A 13,463-nucleotide genomic window follows, 5' to 3' on the forward strand; every position below is an offset into this window, starting at 1 on the left:
GCCTGAATGAGACCCTCTTCTGTCTCCATCTCCAGGGCCTGCAGCCCCTTCCCGCCCGTCCCCTGGGAGGACCAGCGCTGCGTCAGGAGCCTGCCTTACCTCGGAGGAAACACAGCTCAGAAAGGTTATTTTGGGCCCAAGGACCTGCATCTTGCGTCAGTGTGCGTGATGCCAAAAGCCAGGGACCGAAGTTCACATTCTGGACCCGCCTCTTCCTGGCTGTGTGACCTTGAACAATACTTAACCTCTCTGTGCCTCCTTTTTCTCGTGAGAAAATGGAAGTAATCATTGTACCTGCCCCTGGGGTTGTCGTGAGGAATAAGGAGGCCGTGAACGTGTAGTGTTGCACAGTGCCCCACCCACAAACACCTCCCTTCACTTACCTGTGGTTATTAGGGGCCACATGTGGCCTCCGGGGGGTCAGCCTGGAGCGCAGGCATCCTGGCCCCTTCTCCTTACCGTGTCTCCTGGTCAGTGTCCTGGGCCTCTCAGATCTAATTTGCTCTGTAATTTCGGTTGCTAAGCAATAGTGTCATTTTCCATATTGACTAAGCATTATCAAATATGTAAGCGAAATAACACAGCCTGGAACAGGGCCAGGCCCAAGGGGCTGGCTTCTCTTTGGTCTGTAACAGTGGAGGTTTCTTTCTCTTTTTTCTTTTTGAATCAAAGAAACAAGCCAGCCAACACTCTTCAGTCTCACGGTGATCTCTCGCAGTGTGGAATCAGGTCTGCCTCCCCAGGGGCCTGGAGCTGAGCCCGGTACCTGGGGCAGGGCGGGGGGGTGGGGCGGCAGCAGTTACTGAGGATGCTGATGCCTCTGAAATCAGCAGGTGCTGAGGCAGATGACATCCCACGTGCGCATGCCTGCCAGGCGTCAGGGGACCGGCCAAAGAGCACTTTTGTGGTGGAAAAGCACCAAGCCTCCCCGCTGCCCACGTGATCAGATTAGCTGCTTAGCTCACTGAGAGCTTATTCTGTTCTGATCGCGAGACTAATCGCGTGCTGTTGGAAGGGTTAGACGTCCCAGCTCCAGTAAAGACATCAGTGACCACGAATACACGAAGTGTGTTTGTGTTTCCAAGCACTGGCTGGAAACTGTATCACTTTCTATTTCACCAGCAGCACCTCGCTACCAGGAGGCATCTCTTGCCCCGTTTGCTGGATCCTGGGCCCCGGGATTTCATTCCAGCGAACACGTTTTCAGGCCAAAAAAGCTTCCTTTTTCTTTGGAGGAAAACAATGTTGGGAGTCGAGAACGCTGGGTTTCCCCTCTGTCTGTGAGGACGGTGGCCACGTGGCCGTGTGCCAGTCATTGTACTAGGAGTTCTGCTCCCGTGACCTCATTTCCTCCTCCCCCAAATCGGCCTGGTTGCCACGATTTCGCAGCGGTCTTCTTTCCTCAGCGACTGGGTCCAGCCTCAACCCGTGCCCGGCCGCTATCGCCTCCTAGGGCACGGGTTGTCTTCTCCTCTTAAGAGTTACCGAAAGTAAAAATAGGAGTTGTCAACATCTGTCCCTTACATGAGATTTTAAAAAGTGTTTTTTGATCTCTGAACTTTTCAAAAAAGTTTTGGCCCCCTCGCCCCCGCAAGGGGTGCCACTTCTGCTGTCTCAACATTGGTGTCGCTGGCCTCAGACACCATTTTGCCGTCCACAACCCTGCGGGGGGGTGGCCTTTTGGACAATGCACGTGGAGTGGCTGTTGTCCAGGGCGTCACCAAGATCGAAGTCCTCCCTTTCTCCCAGCAGGTGTCAGTAGTGGCGGTCTCAGCCTCCGACTTGACCTTGGTGTTCAGCAGGGCCTCATGCTCCCGAGCCTGGCGCTGCCCCTCTGCCCGGGTCTGGGTCGGCTCCGACTCCAGTGCAGCAGGCAGGACCCTGCTGAGCCGTCCACCTGCCTGGCACAGCGCGTGGGCCCCTCCCTCGGCCATGCTCCACCCTGGCCTACAGATTTCTCATCGGTCCAGGTCCATCTGCAAGGACTGGCCGTGCGTCTGAGCTCCATGAGCGTCCTCTCAGCAGCTCCCAGCTCGGCAGTCTGCAGGGTGACCGCTGCAGCGCGCTCCTCCGTCTGTTGGGACCGGCATGCTTCCCGCTCCTCTGCACTCTTCTGAGCCACTCGTCATGCTGGGCCTGGGTGTCTGCCACGATCTTGCCGAGGTCCTGAGATTGGGGGCATCCAACGCCACGGTCAGCCCAGCGTCGGCAACCTGGCTCTGTCCTAACTTCCTTCTCGTGCTGCTTCTTCAGGAAAAGCAGCTCCTCCGTGACGGCCTCGGTCTCCACCTCTGGCGCAGCCGAGTGACATTGGTGTCATCAGGGACTTTTTGGAGTCCATCGATGTCACTCTCCACAGACTGGCGTGTGGCCAGCTCTGCCTCACACTTGACTCCGAAGTCTTCAGCAGCAAGACAGGCGTCCGTGAGCAGACCGCTGAGGGCACTGATCATAGACTTTGCAAAGCTCTGAGCCCTCAGGTCCTTGATGGTCTTGAAATAGTGTCCCCAGTCTCTGACCTGGGGCCCTTCTTCTCCAGGTGTTCCCGGATTTTGCTCTCCAGTCTCCGATTGCCAGCCTCCAGGCCCCTCACCCTCCCAGGCAGGAGGCAAGGCGGTCCTTCAGACATTGCCTAGTCTCCTTCTCATTCTGGACACTCCCCATGCCCACCAGACCCCCCCAACCATCCCCACAGCTGGATCCCCGGGCCCTCAGCCACCCAGATGCTGGTGGAGCGGGACACAGGGATCCAGGGTCCGAGCCACCAGCACCTGTGAAATGTGTGGTTTTGGTAACTGAAGACGCACCTGTGCCTCCTTTCCGCCCCTGCCTCTGAGATTTTTCAAGTTCCTGTGCACCGGCCAAGGGCATTGCCAGAAATCACGCCCTGTAGCTTGGCCGGCGTTTACCTTTCCTTCCTCGGGGACTTCACCACCAACTGGTTCTTTTGGTCTCTCTGTTTGTTTTAGAATGAGCTCAGGCTGCGAGGAAACCAAGTGCCAGGGAGTAATGCCCCTCTTATCTTGGAGAGCTGGGCTACCGGGGGGACAAGCAGACTGTCTTTTTCAGAACAGGAAACAAGCGTTCCAGCAGAACTGGAAGGAACACAGACGTTCATCGCGGCGTGGTAGCCGAAGCCCGAAACAGCCCACCTGCGTGGGCCGGCAAAGGAACCCTGGCCTGTGCGGGCGATGGGATGTCCGCAGCACGGAAAACGGAGCGCTGCTATGTGTCACAAAGTGGATGAACCTGGAAAAGATTATGATGGTACAAAGAGCGGGGGGGCGGGGGGGGTCAGACACAGGAAGGCACACACCGTGTGACTGGCTTTGTGTGAAATATCCAGAGTAGGCAACTAGTCTAGAGAGTCGCACACAGACCAGTGGTGGCCGGGGCTTGGGGTGGGGGAACACAAGTGACTGCTCCATGTGTACTGGACTTCCTTTTTTCTATTTAAAAATTTTTATTTATTGATTTGAGAGAGAGAGATTGATTGATTTGTTGTTCCACTCACTCACGCGTTCACTGGTTCATCGGCTGAGCGGTGTGGATGCTGGAGGGCCTGGAGGCTGGCCATCGGAGACTGGAGAGCAAAATCCGGGAACACCTGGAGAAGAAGGGCCCCAGGTCAGAGACTGGGGACATTATTTCAAGACCGTCGAGGACCTGAGGGCTCAGAGCTTTGCAAGGTCTATGGACAGTGCCCTCAGCGGTCTGCTCACGGACGCCTGTCTTGCTGCTGAAGACTTCGGAGTCAAGTGTGAGGCAGAGCTGGCCACACGCCAGTCTGTGGAGAGTGACATCGATGGACTCCAAAAAGTCCCTGATGACACCAAGGTCACTCGGCTGCAGCAGGAGGTGGAGACCCCCCGAATGCCACTGATAGTAGCACAGGTGTTATGTGTACCATACCACGGCTTTTAAAACACAACTTTCCTTGAAAGCAAAACTTCCTTTTCAGAGGTTAGTATTATTTTTTAAGAGAGAGAGGGGAAGGGAGGGAGAACGAGAGGGAGAGAGAGACATTGATGTGAGAGAGAAACATCCATCGGCTGCCTCGCGTACACGCCCCAACCGGGGGCCCTGGCTGGGAACCCAGGCATGTGCCCTGACCTGGAATCGAACCGACAACCTTTTGTTTGCTGGGACGATGCCCAACCCACTGAGCCACACTGGTCGGGGCTCTGTTTCAGAGAGCTGTGAGTATTATCTCAAATGAGCATTTACCCGAAATGCCCCAGAGAGAAAGCTCACCGATGCAGAAGCTGGTTCCACGGGTGCATGTGTGCTTTGTCAGAACTCTGTGAATTGTGCTTAGCATCCGTGTGTTTCACTGTGTGTGAATTTTACCTTAATAAAAACTAGCCGGTCAGGAGTAACAGAAAATACAAGCACACTGCATGTGAAAACAGTCTGCGGAAATACGATAGTGCACCAGCCAGAGGACTCAGCTCCATGGCTTCTGGGAACCCAAGAACCCGGCCCCATCACCATGCCGACCCCCAGGACCATTGAAATCGCCACTGAAGTCCAGAAGGGTTCACACGTGGAACTGCAAGCAGGGTACGTGTTCAGCAGCCCCGGGGGCACAGGGTGTCCCTGTGGCTGATGTCACGGCGGCGGAGGACTTGCTTCCTGCCCACGGGAAGTCTGAGCATAGTGTGACTGAAGTCCTCTGGTGGTACAGCTGTGGATCCGGACAAACGTTTATGGTGGGGATGAGGTTAGCCAACCCACTGCCACCCCCTCATCCCTACATGCTGTGCAAAATCACGTCGTCCCATCTGCCAAATGCCTCCACGGAAGACCTTCCTCGTGTTTAAATCAATTGCATCCAGTCAGACTTCTCTCGAACAGGTGCTCCTATTGAACGACACTCACCAAACGTTTACTGAACATAAGGTGCGCAGGATTATAATATTAGCACTCAGGTCTGTATGCCTACTTTTTAAAAAAACACTTTATTTTTAGAGAGAGGGGCAGGGAGAAAGAGAGGGAGAGAAACAGCAATGTGTGGTTGCCTCTCGCACGCCCCCTACTGGGGAGCTGGCCCACAACCCAGGCACGTGCCGTGACTGGGAATTGAACCTGACCCTTTGGTTTGCAGGCCGGCACTCAGTCCCCTGAGCCACACCAGCCAGGGCTGTGTGCCTCCTTTCACATTAACTAGATTCCTCGGTTATTCGTTCTCCTTCATAAGCACCGGGAAGCTTACAGCTCCCGAGGAGCCTGGCCAGGGTTAGTGCGTCTCATTCTTTTATTCCAGATAGAAGTGGTGCTACGAGAACAGCAACCCTTTAAAATAGCCTAAGTCAAACAGTGCAAGGGGGAAGAAACGAAATGACAAGCTCCAGAAAAACCGAAGAGCTGATCGAAAACCAACCAAAGCAATAAAAAACAAAACAAAACCCTTCCTTGGCTCTGCAGGGAACATTTATATTGTCAGAATAGAAGTCCTGTTCAGTAACTTAAACTCTCACCGTCTAGAGTTAGACAGCACACAGGCGTAACGGTGATTACCGGACAGAAAGAAAACGCTATTTGCTTTGCCCACATCCACGCAGAAGTTCAAGCGACGGGAGCTGAAAGGCAGAGGGAGAAGCGGAGTTCAAAGTGAGGGGTTGAATTCCCTTCCCACGGAGGGAGCCGAGGGCCACCGCGTCATTAACGGCATGAGGAGTAAAGGTGTCTGTACTCGATTTAGGAAGCACCTGGGGCGAACCCACCACCTCGCCAGTGTCCCCCTGCTCTGCGTCCTTGGGATGGAGCCCCAGTTCTGTTGAGGGTGTCGGGGTGCCAGCCGTAGGCACGCCGGGCGTTCATAAAGGAAGGGCGCGCACACGGGTTGCCGCGGGGACCACCTGGACGAGATTGCGATTTTCACTCGGGTTTATAACAGCTGGTCGCGCAAAGTTCCTCAGTGCTGACACCGGCGGCCTTTCGGAACGGCTAGTTCTCTGGAGTGGGGGCCATTGTCCTGTGCACCGTAGGGCGTGTGGCCGCAGCCTGGCCTCTCCCCCGGATGTCAGAAACACCCCCATCCCCGACAATAAAGAGTGCTTGGAAGGATCCACCAAAACATTGCTTGGCAGAGTTGAACGTGATTTCTGCTTAGGAGCCAGGGCAGGACTTGGCCAAGAAGCCACGGCGTTTAATTATTGTTCCTTCTCACAGTCTTGATGTTTGAAAACTGTGTTTTATTGCTTGGGTAAAAACGTTTAAAGAACCTTTAAGGGAAGAAAAAGTGGAAGTGGCATAGAACATTTCTTTCTTTGTAGCCTTGGATAAGCTGGCGACTCCGTGGAGGAAGGACTTCTTTCCTCTCTTATTTGCAGGCAGTTTGCCAGTTTAAACCCCCTTCCTGCCAACGTGCTGTCAGACATGGAAAACGAGCTTTGAAGAAATTAAAAAGCGCATTCTCAGTTAAAATCACACCTTTGTAATTCTTCAGCCCACCGCAAGCACAAAGTAATGCAGAGAGAGTGAGGCGTATCCTAACTCAAAAGTCAGTTCCTAATCCCTTCACTAGCCCTTCGAGGAGAATCCGGAAGGAGCGTGTGGCTCAGCAGTAATTGGTCACACCCGCTCACATCCCAGTCCTGAGCTGGGGGACCAGCGCCCGTGGCCCTCGAGGACAGGACTCTGCAGGCACCGAAGCAGAAGTCTGCGTTCCACACGGGCAACCGGCTGTCCTGGAAGACGCCCTCTCTCCCTGCAGATGCCCGTGAAAGACCTTTCCCAGCTGATACTCCCTGGGCCCATAATCCCGGTGTTGCACGAGATGCAGCTCCAACGCACAGGATCAAAAATCGTTATTTTGCACGAACGACTTCTTGCTCATACTCAGGAGCAACGCTCTGGCTTCTGACGCTGCCAAAGACTCCCGCTGAGGCCGGCTGGGCACGGCCAGTCCTTCTGGCCCAGCTAGGTCTCCTCTCCTTCCGCTCCTTTTTATATCACAAGGTCACGGTTTCTCTCCACGTCCTTAAAGCGCCCTAAGCCTCCCGTGTCTCCCCAACCCCACCAGCCTCCACACCCACCCAAGGAGCTTCTGACATGCTCAGATGTGAGGGCGGCTGGGCAGGGCTGGGTGCGGCCCAGAGCCATGAGGCCTGAATTCCCACCTGGAGCCCAGAGGCTGACCCTTCCCTCCCGTGACCTGTCTGGTGGACCTTCCTGGAGTATGAGTTCTGGCCTCGCCGTTATTTTTGTCAAGCCCCCCAGCAGCGGGCCCCGGTGGGAGAACTCAGGTGTGTTCTCAGCATTAACCCATACAGGGCTCCCCAGGAGCGTGGCCGTTCCGAGCCCTGGAAGGCCTGCCCGAGCCTCCCATGATTGATGGTGGAGGGTCAGGAGGCACCAGGCCCTGCTGGACATGGCGTCCCCCCAGATGACAAGGGGCACCCTGACCAGGGCAGACAGGATGGGTGCCAACAGCACCCGGCTCAGCCCCACTTAGCTTCCTAACGTTTGGGACAAAGAGTGTCTTCCCCCACCCCCCCGCCCAACCCCAGTAGTTCCCACGGGGCTCAGAACCGAATCCCTCCGGCCTGGGGCCGGTCACATGGCCGGGGTGGAGGATTCTGGTCGGCCCTGCCCCGCTCCCATGTCCACCTGCCTGTGGTGGCCCTGGGAAGCAGGGTTGGAGTTCCCCACATGAGGGATGACCGGCAGGCAGACGGGATGGTGGCTTGCCCCATGGAGGGCCGCTGAAGATGCCAGAGAGGAGAGAAGAGAAGGACAAACACTGAGCACATTGAAGTCACTCCTAAGCCCTAGCCAGGGTGTCCTTGGTACCAATCTCTGTGCACCATTGTGCAACTTGCTCTTTCTGCCTCATTCCTGAGCTGCTGCTGTAGCCAGGGCTCCCGGCTCAGCAGGGCAGTCTGGAGAGACAGTTGTCAGGTCCAGAAGGAAAAGCTCTTGAGGTGCATGACCCCACCGCCCCAGGAAGATCTCCCCTCTGCAGCCCACTCTCGAGCCTGAGCCCTGCACCCCGCTCTCCGCCCCTGCGCCATGCTGCGCAGCCAGAAACCAGCCTGCTGCGGAAGGACGGCATCTCTCTCTGGGAAGGGCTGGGTCCCGTGCCTCTCACACCCTCTCCCCTGGGGGCCCTCTCTCCTGCTCCCCTCCGGTGTCCGCTGTTCCTGGTTTAAGGAGGGACCTCTCCAGGGTCATTTACACTCTAGTCACGGAGGCCAGAGGATGGGATTTCGGGCAGCGGACCTGCCCTGGAGGAAATCCTATCCGCTGGGGTCGGGCAGACCCGAGTTTCACTCCCATCATCGCCACTTACGCAGGTGGCTTTGAGCCAAGTGCTTAATCTCACCAAGCCGCCAGTGATGTTGAGGGCTCATTTAAAAGGGGACCTGTATTTCAAATGCCCATCTGGGGTCTGGTTTAAATCAGGCGCCCAGTAAACATATTACCACGAATTGATGCTCTTTACTGGCTTGGCATACAGGGGCCGGTTTGGCTGGCTGGCCTGGGCCACGTCCCCGCCCCTGCCTGGATGGTGAGGGTCAGACTGAGTGAGAGCCTGGGGTTGCGGGCAAGGGCTTGGGGTGTGTGTGTGTGTGTGTGTGTGTGTGTGTGTGTGTGTGTGTGTGTGTGTTTGGAGGGGAGCATGAGTCTGTGTGTGTCCCTTTGCACCCCCAAACCCACAAGCCCCTGCAGGTAGAGAACTTTCCAGCTTCCTGACACCACATTCTGGCAGCACCACCTCTGCATTTTGGAAATCTGAGCGGCAGGCAGGGGCCCTGGTCTGCAGGGAGCAGAGGTCGGGCTGCCGGTGGGGCTGGCTGCTCCCTCTCTTCCCTCGGGCTGCTCCCTCTCTTCCCTCGGGCTGCTCGAAGGCGCAGGGGGCTGGGTGGGCCTGGGGCGTCCTCAGCAACTCTATCTCCGTGGAAAAGGGACCGGCAAGCTCAGCCCTCCTGCGGGGTGCTGGCTGGTGGCCAGTCCTCACGGTCAGCGTCCCCCAGCTCAATTGGATCCAGCTGCCGCCCAGGAATCTGAGAGAGGTGCATGGGTTCCTGGGGCAGCCGGCCCTTCCTACTGCAGGCAGCTCCAGGCCCGCAGCCAGCCGGATGGAGGTTTGGGAGGAGCCCCAGGCCCACAGGATCTCAGTAGAGCAGTTTAGGGGGAAAGTGGGAAGGATGCTGTTAGTGTGGGAGGCTAGGGAGTGCAGGGGAGGGGAGTGTGCTTTCAAAGACCTGGATGGGATGGAGGATGGATGGTGGGACTGCAGGGCTGAGTGAGCCCATCCCTGAGTACGGCATTCTTGTCAGAGCAGCCCGAATGGGATGACGCAGGGCACGGGGCGGGGGGGCGGGGGGGTGCGGCGCGACTTGGGAACTCTCCACCCGACCTCTGTAAAGGTTCTGCATGTCTCAGTCTCTGCGAAATGAAAGCATTTCCTGGAAATAATGCCCGTTTTCCAAAGAAGAAGGAGGCTGTCACTGAAATGGTTATGATCTCCAGGAGGGCGGAAGTTTAGATGTTTTTATGTTCTTCCTTATCCTTTTGGGTAATTTGTGGCATTTATTACAACACAATTTAAACCTGTAAAGAAAGCTGGAAAGGAAGGGTGGGAGGGAGCGAGGAGAGCAGGGAGGGAGGAAAAAAGGACTAAGAACAAAGGAAAGGAAATAAAAGGAAAAAAAAAAGAAAGTGTAAAGCGCACCGGCAGCGAACACCACCCAGGCTGTGGTCCCGGTATTCTTGCTGGATGAGTCCCCACAGGTGCACTGGTGGCTCTGGGCCCCCATCCCCGCCAACCCCGCCCCCAGCTCTTCTCCCACGGCTCGCCGGCTCGTCCCAGGAGGCCTTGGGAGGGACGGGCTGCTCCCAGTTTTGCTCTCCACTTCATCCCCAGAGCAGCGTCCAGGGCCGGGCGGGCGCACAAGGAAACGGCTCCCATTAACCACCAGGGTTTGGTGAAGCGGTGAGCGACAAAACGCAAAATAATGGGGACATAAGGAAGTACACTTTCATTTTTGTGTCACATGAGCCAAGCCCAGAGGTAGGCCCAGAGTCAGGCTGCTGAGCCCACGGTCATGTGGTGGGAGCCCATGACGATGGAGACCCCAAGCCTCCACACTGTTGCTCAGCGAGCCTCTCGGCTCGGCTTCAACGTCCTACTCCACGACGCTGGCTCCGGCCACCGCTGCCACGCGCCAGCCAGTCCAGAAACCACATGTACCACTTCCACGTACCTTCCCGTCTCGTCAGCACACGGGACCCATTCCCAGCAGCTGCCTTCCCCCTCGAAGGGCGGGGGCTCTGCTTCCCAGAAGCAGCGTCTGCCCCGGGTCTTGATGCGTCGTCACGGGGTGGAGAAGTCACCTCGTTTGACACTCAGAGTGATCCTTTGAGAGAGGCGTGCTTGTCCCCATTTTATAGCCCTGGCACAGCTGGCCCAAGTTCAGATCACCTGCCGGCTCCCTGGGGCACCCTGGACGTAGTCTTCCCCATGTGTGCGGTGAGCCTGTGGGCCCTTCTCCTCTGACCATCTGTGTTCCCCCAACACAGCTGAGGCCCCACACTGGGAAGAGCCGGAACCTTCTAGTTCCCAGCACGGGGCTCCATCCAGAGGATGGTGGAAGTCCAAGGCTGGCTCTCTGTGGGCCTGGCCTCCGCCCGCTGCGGGCTCTGACCACCCTGGGGGGCCCTGCTCCTGACATCAGCCGCCTCCCCTCCCCCGGGTGCCCCCGAGGCCCCATCACCCTGCTGTTACCAACGGGGTGTGTCCTGCCCTCCAAGGCAGGGCCGCAGGTCCCGGGGTGGGAGGGGCAGTTCCTGCCTCCTGCCCAGAGGCTGTCGTGAGTCAGGGGCTGCTGGGAACGCTGGCTGGTTTCTGGGTGTCTGGTCCCGACAAGCTCTCTGCCACTCGGGCCTGCCCGCTGTCTCCCTGTCTGCCATCGCTGGGAGCTCAGGGTCCTGTCACACCTGCCCATCCATCGAGGAAATGTGCCTTAGCATAACCCGCCAGGAATTTGGCCTCCAGGTGCCAGTCTGTCTTCCAGACGGTCTCCCCCAAACACCGGGGGTGAGGGGGGGTTCTCAGAGCAATGCCTGTCGCCACCGCCACTTCACAGGCGACATGGGCTCCGGAACACACAAACCCCTCTGCTGACCGAGGGAGGGGCTCCACTCACCTGCCATCGCCCGTTTACCTACTCACTAAACATCTGCTGAGCACCTACTATGTGCCATGTTGTCCTACGTGCAGGGAACACGGTTATGGAGTGAGTCCCCGTGGCCCAGAGGGGAAGATGCATGTCCTACGTAAGCATCTCAGGGGACATCCGCTGACAGCCGGACCGCCCTCGTTCTGTGTGCGCATCTCCCCCAGAAGGACATGCCGAAGGCCACCTGCGTGCCGGGCTCCGTGCCCCAACAGTGCTTTAGGAGTGTGGGAGCTGCTGGCGTTGGATGCGAGGGGACCCGAAGGTGCTGCGGCCAGACCCCATGCCTGGGGCTTCCATGGCCGTGAGCACTGGCCGAGGGCAGATAGCAGAGGGGCTGCCCTGCGTGACTGTCCCCTTGCCCAGAGGCGGGACAAACCCTGGGGCATCTTGTGTGATACAACTCCCCCGGGGGTCAGGTGAAGCCACCTCGGCAGGGGCCACGGCTCTGCTGAGCGCTGCCCCTGGCCTGCCTGAGTCCTCCCTCTCCTCCTCCAGAGAGCCCGGGGCCTCCTCAGTCTCGGCCTCACCTGGTCCTTGGGCTGCCAGCCCCTCACCATCACGGCGTCTCGCTGCCCTGGGGCCCTGTCAGAGCGGGGGTGACTCTGGCCCTTGGCCTACCCCTGGGCCACTCTGTCTTGGGAGGCCCCGCCCAGGTCTGGGGATCAGAGGCTCAGGCCTGTGGGCTGGGCCGACACCTGTGACATCAGAGGGTTGTCACATAGGGTGGACGCGAGCCTGTTGCTGCGCTGTTCCCCTCAGCAGTGCATGTAGCAGGGGGCTCAGTAAATTCAGGCAACACTAGCTGCCCACGGCTGGTGCGCTGGGAGGGTGGAGGGGGTGCTCCCTGGGGGACTTCCTAGAAGAGGGGGCTTGGAGGTGATGGCTAGAGGACAATCCCCCCACAGTCAGTGCTCTTGCGTCCACTGCTGGCCAGGCCAGTGGCAGGTGGGAGACGTGCTTGTGTCTCACGTGCTGAAATGCTGGCACCCAGGGACAGGGAGGGCCCAGCCCAAGGGGTTGCCAGCAGGGCTGAGGCAGAACTGGGGTGACCTTGACCTGAGCAGAGACAGGCTTGTGGGTGGCAGGGGTGGGGACTTCCTCCGTGGACCCCTGCAATCCCCACTCAGCACAGTGGGGTGAGTACCAGGGTAGCCACCAGGAATGCCCTCGGGTTCCTCAGCACAGCACGGGGCAGGCATGGGAACCCCCCATCTCTGGGGGGGATGTGGCAGGCAGGGCCTGTCCTCTGGAGGGGCCAGCAAGGGCAGAGGGACCTGCTGGCCTCAAGAGACCCTGGTTTTGGGAGCACAGCAGTGCCGGCAGCTCCCTGGCCAGCTGCGGGCAGCCCTCTCCTTCCTGAAGCCTTTTTTGGTGGCTGAAACCCTAGACTGATCCCGGAGCCAGACAGGCGGGCAGACAAGCACATTCTTCCAGGGGAGGCTGCCTCCTCCTCGCTCAGGGGGCAGCGACGGGGGAGGGCGGGGCCTGCCCGGGCCTGACCCCAGACTGGGTTTCAGGCTGCGCAGCCTGGAAGGCTGGCTCCCTGGGGACCTGGCAGGGTGGGGTGGGCTGGAGTGGGAAGGGAAGGAAATCTCCAAAGGCCCAGGCCTGCGGCTGGGTGTCCTGTGGGAGGGGCTGATCCAAGGCCCCCCAAGGCCCCTGGGGGACGTCCAGCTCCGGCACCGGCAGCAAGCACTTCTGCCCTGTGTCTGGGCAAATCCCAGCTTGCCCGGACTCAGTTTCCTCAGTGACTGCCACCAGTGGTCACCGCGACCCAGCTTCCGTGCTGCGGGCCGGGCCACTCTCTCTCTTAAAAGTTTCATTTAGCGGTTTTAGAGAGAGGAAGAGAAGTGTCAATTTGTTGTTCCACTTACTTGAGTGCTCACCGGTCGCTTCTTGTGTGTGTCCCGACTGGGGATTGAACCCGCAACTGTGGTGTATCGGGACAACGCTCCAACCATCTGCACCGCCTAGCCAGGGTCCACGTTCTCCTTCTAAAAATGTGCTCTTGCCTCCCGCCCCAGGAACAGGGCTGGACGTGGGCCCCTGGACAGTGCAGGAAGGTGGGGCGCTGGGAGGCAGCTTTCTCCTCTCACTCCCCCCAGCGGGCTGACATCACTGACCGGGTATGGGCCTCGGTTCTGCTCACGGGTCAGGCCAGGGGTCATCTTAGGCGCCATTCTGTCTGCCAAGTCACCCGTGGGGCGGTGTGCCTCTTGGGGAGGTGGCACAGCCTTTTGAAGTCAACACCTGAGTCCTGGACACCCCAGCTGT

At 58.3% G+C, this 13,463-nt stretch overlaps 1 pseudogene; it reads right to left on the bottom strand.

The window, feature by feature from the left end:
* Positions 1-1,562: 1,562 nt before the first annotated feature.
* Positions 1,563-2,871, bottom strand: LOC128779618 (keratin, type I cytoskeletal 18 pseudogene; annotated as a pseudogene).
* Positions 2,872-13,463: the final 10,592 nt, after the last annotated feature.

This window comes from Desmodus rotundus, chromosome 12 (assembly GCF_022682495.2).
Source record: "Desmodus rotundus isolate HL8 chromosome 12, HLdesRot8A.1, whole genome shotgun sequence".
NCBI lineage: Eukaryota > Metazoa > Chordata > Mammalia > Chiroptera > Phyllostomidae > Desmodus > Desmodus rotundus.